Consider the following 13883-nt stretch of genomic DNA (forward strand, 5'->3'; position numbering starts at 1 on the left):
CGATGAAAATTATTGTATATACCAGAATGCAATGCACAAGAATGATCCTAAATAAATACAAGTAAATTAATGAGAGGCATAAAATGCTAGTCAGCAATGGCAATGTTTTATTAAGAAACTAGAACAACACATGACTATGTTATTGATGACCAATGAATAAATGCATATGTGTTAGGTAGATCCCAACTAAAACTATCCAAACACTCAAAAAAAAAAAAATGAGTATGTCCATAATGTAGGTGCCATCAATACTTTTGTCACTAAGCATGAAGACTTCATAGGAATAAGCATTTCTAGAGATTATAAAGGGGAAAGGAATCTTGTTCCCATCATTCTCATGGCACAGTTTAAATGCAACATGAACAATCTCTCTTAGTATAAATAAATCAAACAAACAAAAACTTGAGAAAGATACAAAATCACATCATCTTATGAATTTAACTTCATAATCACCTAACTTATTTATCCAGGAATGTGTCAGCAAGCATGCACTAGGCCTCAATCTTCCTATGGGAGTCTGCCAGTCTTTTAGTCATATTGCTTAAGAAGGCTCACCAGCAACTATACTATCAATACTCACCTATAGATATTTACAGTGTTTATAATGTTTCTTTTCTAAATAAAAATCAATAAAAATAACATTTTCACTTCCAAACAACTTGGGGATGATCATATATATTTTTCATAATCACATTGATTAATTTAAAAATCATTTGGATAAAAATATTCAGAAGAGTGATTTTTTTAAGACCATCAAATATCTATTAATAGTATCATCTTGAGACTGTGGTGGATAGTAGGAATACAATACTGGTAAAAATACTGTGCTCTAGTTCTTCAAGGAACTCAGAGATGGAGATACATTTTAATTGGGCTAAAGTCAAAGAAAACTGTAAATACACAAAAGTGGGGTACAGAGCTAAAGAAAGAATTCTCAACTGAGGAATACTGAATGGCTGAGAAGCACCTGAAAAAATATTCAATATCCTTAATCATCAGGGAAATGCAAATCAAAACAACCCTGAGATTCTACCTCACACCAGTTAGAATGGCTAAGATCAAAAATTCAGGTGACAGCAGATGCTGGCAAGGATGTGGAGAAAGAGGAACACTCCTCCATTGCTGGTGGTATTGCAAGCTGGTACAACCCATCTGTAAATTAGTCTGGTGGTTCCTCAGAAAATTGGACATAGTACTACAGGAAGATCCAGCAATGCCTCTCCTGGGCATATACCCAGAAGATGTTCCAACTTGTAATAAAGACACATGCTCCACTATGTTCATAGCAGCCTTATTTATAATATCCAGAGGTTGGAAACATCCCAGATGTCCCTCACCAGAAGAATGGATACACAAATGTGGTACATTTACACAATGGAGTACTACTCAGCAATTAAAAACAATGAATTTATGAAATTCTTAGACAAATTGATGGATCTGGAGGATATCATCCTGAGTGAGATAACCCAATCACAAAAGAACACACATGATGTGCACTCACTGATAAGCAGATATTACTTCCACTTCTTTATTTGATATTTTTATTGTTTTTCAAAATGATCAATCAATAATCAGATTCTTCTGCTTATTGTACAAAATTCATTTACACTACAAAGACAAGGATAAAGAGTCTTGTAACTTTTTCTAGAATACCCTTTTTCTTAATTCATGCACTCATATAAAGTAAACAAAGAAAATGAATGAATAAATAAGAGACCGGATTGAAAGGAACAGGGCAGAGGCTAAAGTCTTCATATCCTAATATCATAAGTTCCTGACAGGTGTGAAGATGTCATAAGAAGCATGGCACTTTATACTAATTAAGAAATGAAGATAAAATCTTACAATGTGCATGCAATTAACTAGAAAGTGCTTATTTGTTTTTCCTGAAGGTAAGATACTCCTGAAGCATGTCTGTATAATTCTGTTTTCCATTTTAATTGATTCACACTTTTCTTTTTTTTCATATTTTTGGAAAGAATGTATAATTCATTTCCATATTTTATTAACAAAATTTGTCTTTTAAGAATATTAAAAATGTGCAGTCTGAATGCCTCAGTACTGCAACAGAACAGCAGCTGCATCCTCCTCTGGCCACAGCCTGTATCTCCTATGGATCCTGCAGACCATCTCTTTCTAACCTTCCTTCTCCTACTTCTTGCTGTATTCCAACCCCCAAATCCAGCAGGCACCCCCAGCTGAACCACAGGCTCTACCCACCAGAAAATCAGTTAGGTTGCCTGAAGAGATTCTCATCTCTGTGTTCCTCCAAATCTAGTCCCCCCACTCTCATCTCTAGTGCTGCAACCTTCCCTCACATCTCCCCACATCTACTTGAATCCCATAGATAGTCCCCTCCAAATTTCTCTCCCACCACTGCGGCTTTCTTCTAGTTCCACAACTCCAGCAGGTACCATTTCCTAACCCAAAGGCAATTCCTCCTCCGGCAAGAAGTAAGTTGAAGGCAGATTCACCTTTCCCACTGCTCCCGAAAGCCAACCCCCCAACATCATCTCCAGCTCTGTGGACGGAATCCTGCTGTTGTCTCTCTTTCCTCCCTGAGCCTTTTTTCAATGCATCACAGAGACCTTCTCCAATTTTCCTTGTCTGTACTCACTTGCCCTTCTTCCACCACCAGCAAGCATTCTCTCTGAACACACCAGAAGAACATGCCAAGAATATAGGTAATACACAGCTAACACATTCCTAGAAAATCCAGAGAAAAATTGGAAAGCAAGGAACAAGTCAAACACCTAACCAAGGCAAATCCAGATATTAGCGCCCAGACCTGAAATCATCCCAAACCCAGATATATAAACTGGAACATGAAAGCACAATCAACAAAAGCCAGGACAATATGTCTCTACAAGAGCTTAGCTATTCTAAAATTTAAAAATAGGTGATGCATGAGGAAAAGACCTTAAAATAGTCTTTATAAGTATGATAGATGTCCTAAAACAGGGAATGAATGAATCCCTTAAAAACAAAACCAAATAGGAAGACACAAACAGTATAAAAACCCAATAGTGTCCAAGACCAGAAATTGGAAATAAAAACAAAACAAAACAAAACAAAACAAAACAAAACAAACCACCAACAGGATATCCTGAAAATAAAAATCTAGTTAAGTGAACAGGAACCACAGTCATAAGCATCACTAACATAATACAAGAATTGGAAGGATGAATCTCAGGCATTGAAAATACAATAGAAGAAGCATGATAAATCAAAAACAAACACACACACAAACAAAAAAAATCCATGACAAGAAAACGTCCAGGAAATCTAGGACACTATGAAAAGACCAAAGCTAAGAATAATAGGAATATAAGAAGATTCCCAGTGCACAAAGACCCAGAAAAAGTTCTCATCAAAATCACAAAAGATTACTTTTGCAACCTAAAGAAGGGAATGTCTATAAAGCTACAGAAAGCATAGAGAACACCCCCTGCTACTCAAAAGACTAAACATATAAAGCAAAGAAATTATTAAAAGGTGCAAATGAATGATACCGAGTAACAAGATTAGAATTACATTTTACCTCTCAGTGGAGCTTCTAATACCCAGAGAGATCTTGCCAGTTGGTTGCATACTCTAAGATGCCAGTCCAGAGCCCTAATCCCAGAAAAACTTTCAGTCATCAGAGAGGAAGAAAATAAAGCATTTCATGACAAAATCAAATTTAAACAATGTCTATCTATAAATCAAGTCCTAAAAAACGGTGCTATGATATTTTCAACCTTTCTTATTTTGCATTTTGTTAATGCAGTTTTTGGGACCTTTTTAAACAGGTTCAGAGGTTTACTCCATTATCATTATGGCAGGAAGCATGGCAGCATGCAGGCAAACATAGAGGGGTTTAGCAGGCAGCAGAGAGAGAGAGAAGGGGGGGCGCTTGGCTTAAGCATCTGAAACCTCCAAACCCATGATACACTTCCTCCAACAAGAACATACTTATTCAAACAAGGCCCCACATGCTTATAAGCCTAGAGAGGACATTTTAATTCAGACCACGACAGGGAATATTTTCCATTAAATAAATAATAACTAAGCAACAACAAGTAGACCCAGAAATGTTATGTAATGAGGAATGCTAGGAGTGATGCAGGGATCTTCCTGGCAGGGGAAAATAGAATAGATTTTATGGTCTAACGTGGGATGGTAGGGATGGGGTTAGGGACCATCACACTGTGTGTGTTGGGAGACGGTGCAGGGAGTTATTGTTATAATTGGCATTTAGGTGTGGTATGGAAACCTAGTACAGTGGAAACCCCTTGGAATCCTTTAAGGTGATCCTAGAGAGGACTCCTGGTAATGGAGGATATGGAGTCTCACCTATCCATCTCTTGTTAACAGATTGTACTGGCTAATTTTGTGTCAACTTGACACAGCTGGAGTTATCACAGAGAAAGGAGCTTTAGTTGAGGAAATGCCTACATGAGATCCAGCTGTAAGGTATTTTCTCAATTAGTGATCAAGGGGGGAGGGCCCCTTGTGGGTGGTGCCATCTCTGGGCTAGTAGTCTTGGTTCTATAAGAGAGCAGGCTGAGCAAGCCAGGGGAAGCAAGCCAGTAAAGAACATCCCTCCATGGCCTCTCCATCAGTTCCTGCTTCCTGACCTGCTTGAGTTCCAGTCCTGCATCCTTTGGTGATTAACAGCAGTATGGAAATGTAAGCCGAATAAACCCTTTCCTCCCCAACTTGCTTCTTGGTCATGATGTTTTGTGCAGGAATAGAAACCCTGACTAAGACACAGATGATGCTTTCAGTAGGAGGACTAGGTTACATCCAATTGGGTTGTCCTAGAGGAACATCCCCCAGCAACCTAGGCTGTTGTTAAGACAAAGTGTTGCTCTCTGCAAATTGAGAGCAGGCTTTTATTGCTGAGGACAACACCACACAACTAATAGAATATGTAGCCATCAATCTGGTGCCTACACCCAGACCTCAGTCCTATGTTCTAAGTTTTTATTATAGGAAGATACTCTGTATGCGATTGAAAGAGAAATGTGGAAACCAACCAAGACACAAAACCCACAAATTGTCCTACAATTTTGTCCTGCCTACAATATATGCGAGGGCAATGGTGGCACATGGCTGATGTTAACTAAGGGCCCTTCTAGGAAGAGGAGAGACTAGGTAGCCCAGATCTATGGTAAAACTAAGCACAACTGGTCTAAGAAATAAATACCAATAAAATGATTCCTTATAATATCCTCATACATATGTCACCATCAAAGAGGCGTCCTCTGGCAGCAGATGAGAACAGATGCTGAGATGTCCAGTCACGTATTTTATGAAGAAAGAGTCTAAATTGGAGGTCTCTATCAATCTTTCCCATTAAAGCTCATGGAATCCCACAGAAGAGGGGGTGAAGAGATTGTAAGAGTCAGAGCAGATGGAGAAGATGAGAAAAATAAGACCCACTAAAGATGCCTATGAGTTCACAGAGAATGAAGCAGCAATCACAGAGCCAAATGGGCCTTCACCAGTTCCTCTGATTACATATAATAGATATTAGATTAGTATTTTTATGGAACTACCGGTTGTGGGAAAATGTGAGTCTCTTAGCTGGATCTTTTCTCAGGACTTTTTTTTTTTTTCTCTATTGAGTTGCTTTGTCCAAGTACAATATAATATTTTGCTTCATTTTATTGTATTTTATTTTATAATGTTTGATAGTTATTTCTTTTTGTTTTGTTTTGTTTTGTTGTTGTTGATTTTTGTTTTTCAAGACAGGGTTTCTCTGTATAGCCCTGGCTGTCCTGGAACTCACTTTGTAGACCAGGCTGGCCTCGAACTCAGAAATCTGCCTGCTTCTGCCTTTCAAGTGCTGGGATTAAATGCATGCGCCACCACACCCAGCTTGGTAGTTATTTCTAAGAAGCCTGTTCTTTGTAATGAGAGTTGGGAGTGGAACTGTAGGGAATGGGAGGTAGGCAGGAACTGGCAAGAGTAGAGGGAGGGGAATCTATAATCAGCTTATAATGTACGAGAAAAGAACCTATTGTCAATAGAAAGAAAAAGAATTCCTTTGAGATATTGGGGGTTTAGGATTCCAAAGCTGTTTTTCTCTTCCTGCACTCTCACTTAATGTATTAATTTTACATTTATGAAAATACTTTTATTACATACTATTGTGCCTTAATATAATTTTTCAAAAAAGAAGAAAATAATTTCAAATATGTATGGACTACACTCTGATTTACATATTTCTATATTTCCTTATTTTCATCTAATTGTATATGGCTTTCTTTATTGCCCTATAGGTTTAGAATAGTTGTCATCCTTCTATTCAGAACAGTATTGAGGAAAAAGAACATCATCAAAAAATCTAAAATAAATAAAAATAGATCCAATTCTAGGAGCTTTTCTCTATCTAACATACCATGATACAAACATAATAAAATAAGAACATGTAATAAAAAATACTGATCATTTGCTACTACACATATTTTTATGAATACAAATTTACTTAGTGTTGGAAAATATATCGAATATTGAGATACTCTGCATGAGTTATTCTTTAAAGAAATCACTAAACTCTTATATCATTAAATACTTATTTTCTTTACTTCTATTTGATAAAGTAAAATCTATTTCATTTACCAACATTGTAGATAGTTTCTTATATTAAATGAAAAATGTCTTCAGAACTATTCTTTCCATAAGTACAAATACTCTATAATCATAGAGTTTTTAAAACTGAACATCACTACATTATAAAGGATTACTTGTGCAGTGGAGTCAAAGTGATGGATATTTAATCACTGCTATCCGCATATGATTTTTGGAAAATGTTACCTCTCTCTAATATAATATTAAACCATAGAAAATGGTAAAATTCTTACCATATATTACTGTTCTTCAATCATTATAATATCATGATTTTATGCATAGACAGTAATTTGCACATATCTAAACCATGCTGGAAACTATATAAACATGTTATGTTAATGTTAGAATCATATTTAGTTAGACTAATAACTAGAATACAATCTTTTAAAAATGACTTGCAAGATTCATTCCTTATACTGTAAAAATCACAGTTCACAAGATCATGAAAGTTATGTCATTTGTCTACTTGAATGAAACTTGGTTATTAATTTAGAAGGTTTGTGATTAATTATAATAGCATTTTATTAAATATTTTCTTTATTTACATTTCAAATGCTATTCCAAAAGTTCCCTATACCCTCCCCCGGCCCCTACTCCCCTGCCCACCCACTCCCACTTCTTGGCCCTGTTATTCCCCTGTACTGGGGCATATAAAGTTTGCAAGACCAAGGGGCCTCTCTTCCAAATGATGGCTGACTAGGCCATCTTCTGCTACATATGCAGCTAGAGGCAGGAGCTCTGGGGGTGTTGGTTAGTTCATATTGTTGTTCCACCTATAGGGTTGCAGACCGCTTCAGCTCCTGACCAAGGCAACTCTTACAAAGGAAACATTTAAGGCTGGCTTACAGGTTCAGAGGTTCAGTCCATTATTGTCCAGGAGCATGGCAGCATCCAGGCAGACATGGGGCTTGAGGAGTTGAGAGTTCCACCTCATGTTATGAATGTAGCTAGGAGAAGACTAGCTTCCAGGTAGATAGGGAGTTAAGTGTGCCATGACTTTAGAAGAAGAACACAACTCCTAATAGTGTCATTGCCTGTGCCAAGCATATTCAAACTACCATAATTGATAACACAGTATTAAACATTTTATTGATTTTTAAATTTATCTATGTGTTCTTTGGTACACATGTATGTGCATCTGTTTGAACATGAGACTATGTTCATACCATGGCACGTATCTGGAAGCCCTAGAATGATCTTAGGTGTTGGTTCTTATCTTCCAGTTTATTTAGGGTATGGACTATGCTATTTTAATGCCATGCATGACAGGGTATCTGTTCCATGCACTTCCAAGTTTTCTTTCTTTACCTTTCATGTCTCTGTAGAAAAACTATGCCTACAGACACATATAGACTAATATCCAGTTTTTGTATAGGTTCTGCATATTCAAACTGAATCTAGTGGAAGGAGTGAAAACTAATCTACAGAAGTATGCCCTAACTTATATAGTTTTGACAAATTTCTAGTGTGAATGCAGATTATACAACTACTCTATAGGTTGATGAGTGTGACTAATGCTATTTATTTTCATGTACAAATGTAGCTTGAAAATTCCTGGTTTATAAATAGTAATGTAGTGTATATTTTTACTATAATACTTTTTAAATTAATTGGCCTTCCACTCAAGGGGTTGATCTATTAACTTTAAAAATATTATGTTCTGTCTCCAAATACATTGTGATATACTGAATGGATGTAAACAGCCAGTTAATGTAGATTGGAGATCTAATTTTGAGGTAACATTTAAATTAGCATTGGTCTAAAAAGTTTTTCCATATGGTTATGACACTAAACTTAACTATAGATAATATAAGTTCATCGAATGTTGTGCTATTGATCTTTTGAGGGGTAGAAATTTAAAAAAGTCTTTTCACACAAAAAAGGTCCCTGTATTGTCATTCCCTACAATGAGAGTGCTACACATACTTGACTTCAGTTTTGCTAAATTATAGTTCCTTTTTATTTAAAACAAACTAAGGAAGGTAAGAATGTCTCTAAAGATGTTGTACTAGGAAAAAGCAATTTCTTATTAAAATCCTCCTTTTGTATCAAAGGGCTTCAAAGTAGTTTAAGTTCTCGTGAGTATGAATTTAGATACCAGAAGTATATGACATAGGCCATCATTGTTTCCTCTGTAGTTCACTGGGAGTCCTTCCTGTCCTTTACAGCTATGATGGCTCTCATTGTTCTTTTTGTGGCTTGGGACCACATTATCTGTGTCTCTGCCTCTGTATTGGCATTATTTTTATTCTGTTTCTCTTTTAACTCTTGTCCCTTTTAAGGTCCAATACTTCATTATTTTCTCACTTGAAATTAGGTTTACTGAAGAACTTGGTAATAGTCTCATTTTGAGATTCTTAATTTTTCCAGATAAAGCTGCATTAATGACATTCAGGCATTAGAATGTGTGCGGTCCTTCCAAGGTCATCATTTTCTCTAACTCAGGCAAGCCCAGCTTCAGTAGTGATGACCATTCATGGAGACACAATGCACTGAGTTCTACCTGTAAAATATGCAAAACTCGAGGGCATATTATTTTTCCTTGACTTTTCCTATTTTTAACATATATGAAACTTTCTCAACTTACAGTAATTTGCTTTATGGTTTGACCAAGGACAAGTGAGATTTTAATATACTATGAAATAGAGCTAGGGAGATGAGATGAGTCTTTGGAAATAAACAATCATCATATGGAAGAAAAATGTGAATTGTATTCCATGTACCATGCATGGGATAGTGAGAATTGTTGAAAGTTGTTTTTTCCCCCCATGTTTAATTATGGTATCCCTACACGCAGCTCTATTATCAATATATTTATTAGCCAGTTCTCATATTGAAGAATACTTTATACTCTTTATGTTCATTACCAACACCCTGAATATTAGGTAGGTTGAAAATGCCTTTCATAGAGTGTGGTGCAATAAGAAGATACCTTCATTTTTTTGTGTAATGTGTTATAATCAGTTATTTTTTTCATCTCTGGGTTTATATCTAAATGATTGAGCTGCTTTGTAGACTCTGTTGTTTTTTTGTGGAAAGATGAGGCCAAAAGGTCTAGATCAGCATCAGCATTTCCATTTTTGCTGGTTTTACCCGTTTTATTTTTGAAATATATCCATCCATACTCTCTGTTGTAGATTTCTGAAAGTGCTAAGTATGGGTCTATTGACTGTGCCTAGCTCTCACTCTCTTTTGTACAAATTGGTTTTTCTTTTACTGTTGTTAAGATATTGTATGTTTCATTCCAATTGTTATTTTATATGTGGCCTTTACCAGGTGACTGTACAGCCTACTCTTCTTCCTAGCATCTCATCCTACCTATCATTGACTAATGATTAATCAAACCGTAGAGAAAAGCTCTTCACCTACATCATTTCACTATTGCTTTCTCCCATTACATAAATACTGCAGCTCTTGGGCTTCCTTTTTCCATCATCACTTCACAAAATACACTGCTTTCAGAGTTACTGTATAGTGTTGAGTCTATTTTATATTACTGCTCAGTGTTTGCACAGTTGTCTGGATGGGGCCCTCCATCTGTCCACACAAAGAAACAGACATTCTACTTTCTGTCAATGGGCTGTTTCCAGTGACAAGTGAAATCAGCTGGAATGTGAGAATGAGCCTGCAGAAAGGTTGATCCATATGTGCAAATAGAAAGAAGAGTTATGTTAATACGCAGCGGATTATCTCACTATTAGCAGCATATGTTGGTCAAACCGTTTCGACAGTGTTAAGAACTACATAGATGTAAGAAGATACAGCTTCTTATATTTTGAAAGTTTGCAGATTTAATGACTGAATATCAGAATTAGAAGCTCCACAGAAAGAATTTCACCAGTCTCAGCAAATACACACAGATCATCCTCTAACACTGGAGTCTGAATAATTTTGATATGGTATAATGTTTGCATGGCCTGGGGTTCATGCAATCAGAAGTACCACACTGGTCTCTACACAAACTTGCTTTTTGAATTTCCATGTGCAGAACTAGTGCAACTACTAAGACAGTTTGTAGTTGGAAAATACCTACAAAATAGCATAGCCATCTTCATATTAACTCTCTTACACCCAATCTCAGTCAAACCCAAACATTGGATCAAAGATATAGATACAGGACTACAAGGCTCTTGTACTGATAATGTCTATAGGTTATATGGGCCATTGTCCAATTTTTCAGCTATATGCTTTCAATATTTTGTTAATCTGTTTTATTGTTTATAAGGATGGTGCAACTCAAGCAATCTTTTCATCTATGTGCAATAGTCCCTAAAAATCTATCAGCATAACTATACTTATCAGGGAAGGTGTGTCTAAAATTTTATTTAATCTATAAGCCATGTTTCTTCTTACTACTATGAAACTCACAGATAACATAAAATTTAATATCTTTTGAAAAAAGTGATCTTATTTTTAAACTAGTTTTATATGAATTGAGACTGGTGAATGATGTAAGCTACATTTAAGTTATACAAATATAACATGAGAGGCATATTTTGCATCATTTGAAATTAAGAATATAAAATATCTTTAGGGAGATGATTAGAAGTTGCCTGACGATAATGAACAAATAAGATGGCACTATATAATGAACTTGAAGTTGTTTTATACATTAAATCAAATACAGAGAAATTCATCTCAGCAATAGGAGCACAGCCATACTAACTACAAGGTAGTGTTCTTCACTCATCCACGTTATAGGCACCCTTTATTGACAGACTTCTTACCTATCTTCTGTAAGGTATTCTCTGTTAAGGTCATACATTTATAAACCATATTCTTAATAATGTCTTAGTGGTGTAGTATGGAGAGAACACACTCAGAGTCACAACACACACATCCATAACCATTGCCATTCACCTAATTTCTGTCTCAAATTCTTAAGCTTTAAAGTGAGTACCTCAAAGTGAGGACATCAAATGCTGAGAGTTTCCACATCAAAACCTGGCAAACGCATTGATGTAAGTAATCACACGCTTGCGTTTGTATCATATCAGTTTATACCCCATAAAAATTATTTTAATCTCCAACACACACACACACACACACACACACACACACACACACACACACAAGTGTATGTTTTGCATATAGAGAAGAATATGCTGAATTCTTTCTTTTATCCATGATTTTTTTTGAGTCTGGTGTAATTTTTTTAACGTGTTCTTCATAGTGGAGAAGACAGTAGATGAGAGTGCTGAGGGTGGTGAACCAGAGCAAAGCATAATGACTCATTACTTTGCATGCTAACTTAAAACCTAATTAAAAAAAACCAAATACACTCTCATTTGTTGAACTTTCAGCAATAGTTTTACACTACTAGGTACATGCCTGGTCTCCACACACTGAAGCATGATATCCTGTACTCTCCAAGGCTTTATGTACTTGTGTTTCCCTGATGCTCTGGTAGATATGCCTGGTAGATACCCTGTATCAATCATTTTTATTTTTCTATCTGCTAGTCTCTACATTTTGTAATGTGCCAGATCTTTATTTGGGATCTGTTTGTTTTATAACCTCCATCTGGAAAATTTATCACCATCCTTTGGCTTCTAAGACCTTCTCCAGTTTGATGAATTTCAGCAGCAGTGTATTAGATTCCCCTTTATTCACATTCAATCCAGCTTTTGCTTTTGTCTGTAGTCTTAAGTTTTGCCATTCTGAATAGACTGATACAGGAGCTTGTAGTTGTTTTAATCAGTCTTTCCAAGTGGCATCCTATTGAGTTCTTTGAAAAATATTTCCTAGTCACTTGTAATTCTTTTGAAAACTTCTGTTTAGTTCTATGCCCCATTTTAAAATATGGATATTTATGTATCCCAGTCTAATTTTGAGGCTCTTTGTATAATATAGTTACTAACTCTCTATCAGATGAATATCTGGCAATTTTTTCCACTCTATGGTTTGTTTCTTTACTTAAGTTTTGTTGTTGTTGCTGTTGTTGTTATATAGAAGGATTTACATTTCATTAGATTCTGTACATTGCTTTTTCTTACTTTATTTCATATGCTACCAGAGTCTTGTTTAGAAAACCATTATTATTATAGTGTACAGTAATTGCATAGCAATCAGCATGCCCTGCCTGTCCTCTGAATGTTAAGCTGGTCATACAACTCTGTTTGCAAAGGCTTTCCGTTCTTCATAAGTGAAAATAAAATTCCTTATCTTAGAAAATCCATTATACATATCCTGGATTAGCAGTTACCTTGTCTTCTTACATACCTTCCTTAGACATCCCTTCTTCTTTTCTCTTTGCTGTAATTCTTAGATTAGTCCCATAATTTAGAGCAGAAAAGCAAACTGTTTCTGGCCAATTGAAACAGGAGAACAATCCAACCATTGGAATGAAGTCATGTATCACCTAAGAATGGTGACACCTGTGAGATATATAGCTGTGAGGTATCCTCACCTGCAAACAGCAATTCACTGTACAAAATTACACACATACTAAGTCATTATTCAAGACAATCTTCCACTACTAGTGTTATGTGTATGCTTTGATATTGATTAGAACATTGCTCTGTGAGATTTGACTGTATGGCAAAAAAGAAAGTTGGAACAAAATACACTGTGTGTGTGTGTGTATGTGTTTGTGTGTGTGAGTGTGTGTGTGTGTGTGTGTGTGTGTGTGTGTCTGTGTGTACATACCACTATTTTGTCAGGAAAATGTAGGAGTATGTGGAAAAATCACTTGAAACAATGTTCAGTCTACTTAAAGTTTACATTTCACTCTCCTCCCTCACTCCTGGAAATACTAATAAGGGTAGGTTTCTCTCTCTCTCTCTCTCTCTCTCTCTCTCTCTCTCTCTCTCTCTCTCTCTCTCTCTCTCTCATTCATTGTTTAGGCACTTAAACTCCATTTCTTCTTGTTGACACTGGATATCAAAAAAAAAAAAAATCACTGGTTTTGTTAACTTGAGCCAGTAGAAACAGACTTCTATGACAGTTCCTTTGAATGTAGTTATATGGATTCTTTGTTTCTTCATAATCATCATTAAGTATGTTTCAGCAGTTTATATCAGTATATGTCAATTAATTGTGTTGACAGGTTTTCTGTTTATTTGTTCATTCATTCCTGTTTTGATAAATATCAGGGAGATAAATAAGTCCAAGGCATGTCTTCTCTCTGTTACCATGTGAAACTTCCAGAATAAAACTAACTTTCCTGGCATGAATAAATAAATGGTTACTTATACTGCTACTGTGGAGATTGCCATCTCCAAGTGCTGAGAAAGATTAGTTATCTACATGTTCCCTTGGTCCAC

The sequence above is a fragment of the Mus pahari genome, chromosome 7 (assembly GCF_900095145.1).
Source record: "Mus pahari chromosome 7, PAHARI_EIJ_v1.1, whole genome shotgun sequence".
NCBI classification, from domain to species: Eukaryota; Metazoa; Chordata; class Mammalia; order Rodentia; family Muridae; genus Mus; species Mus pahari.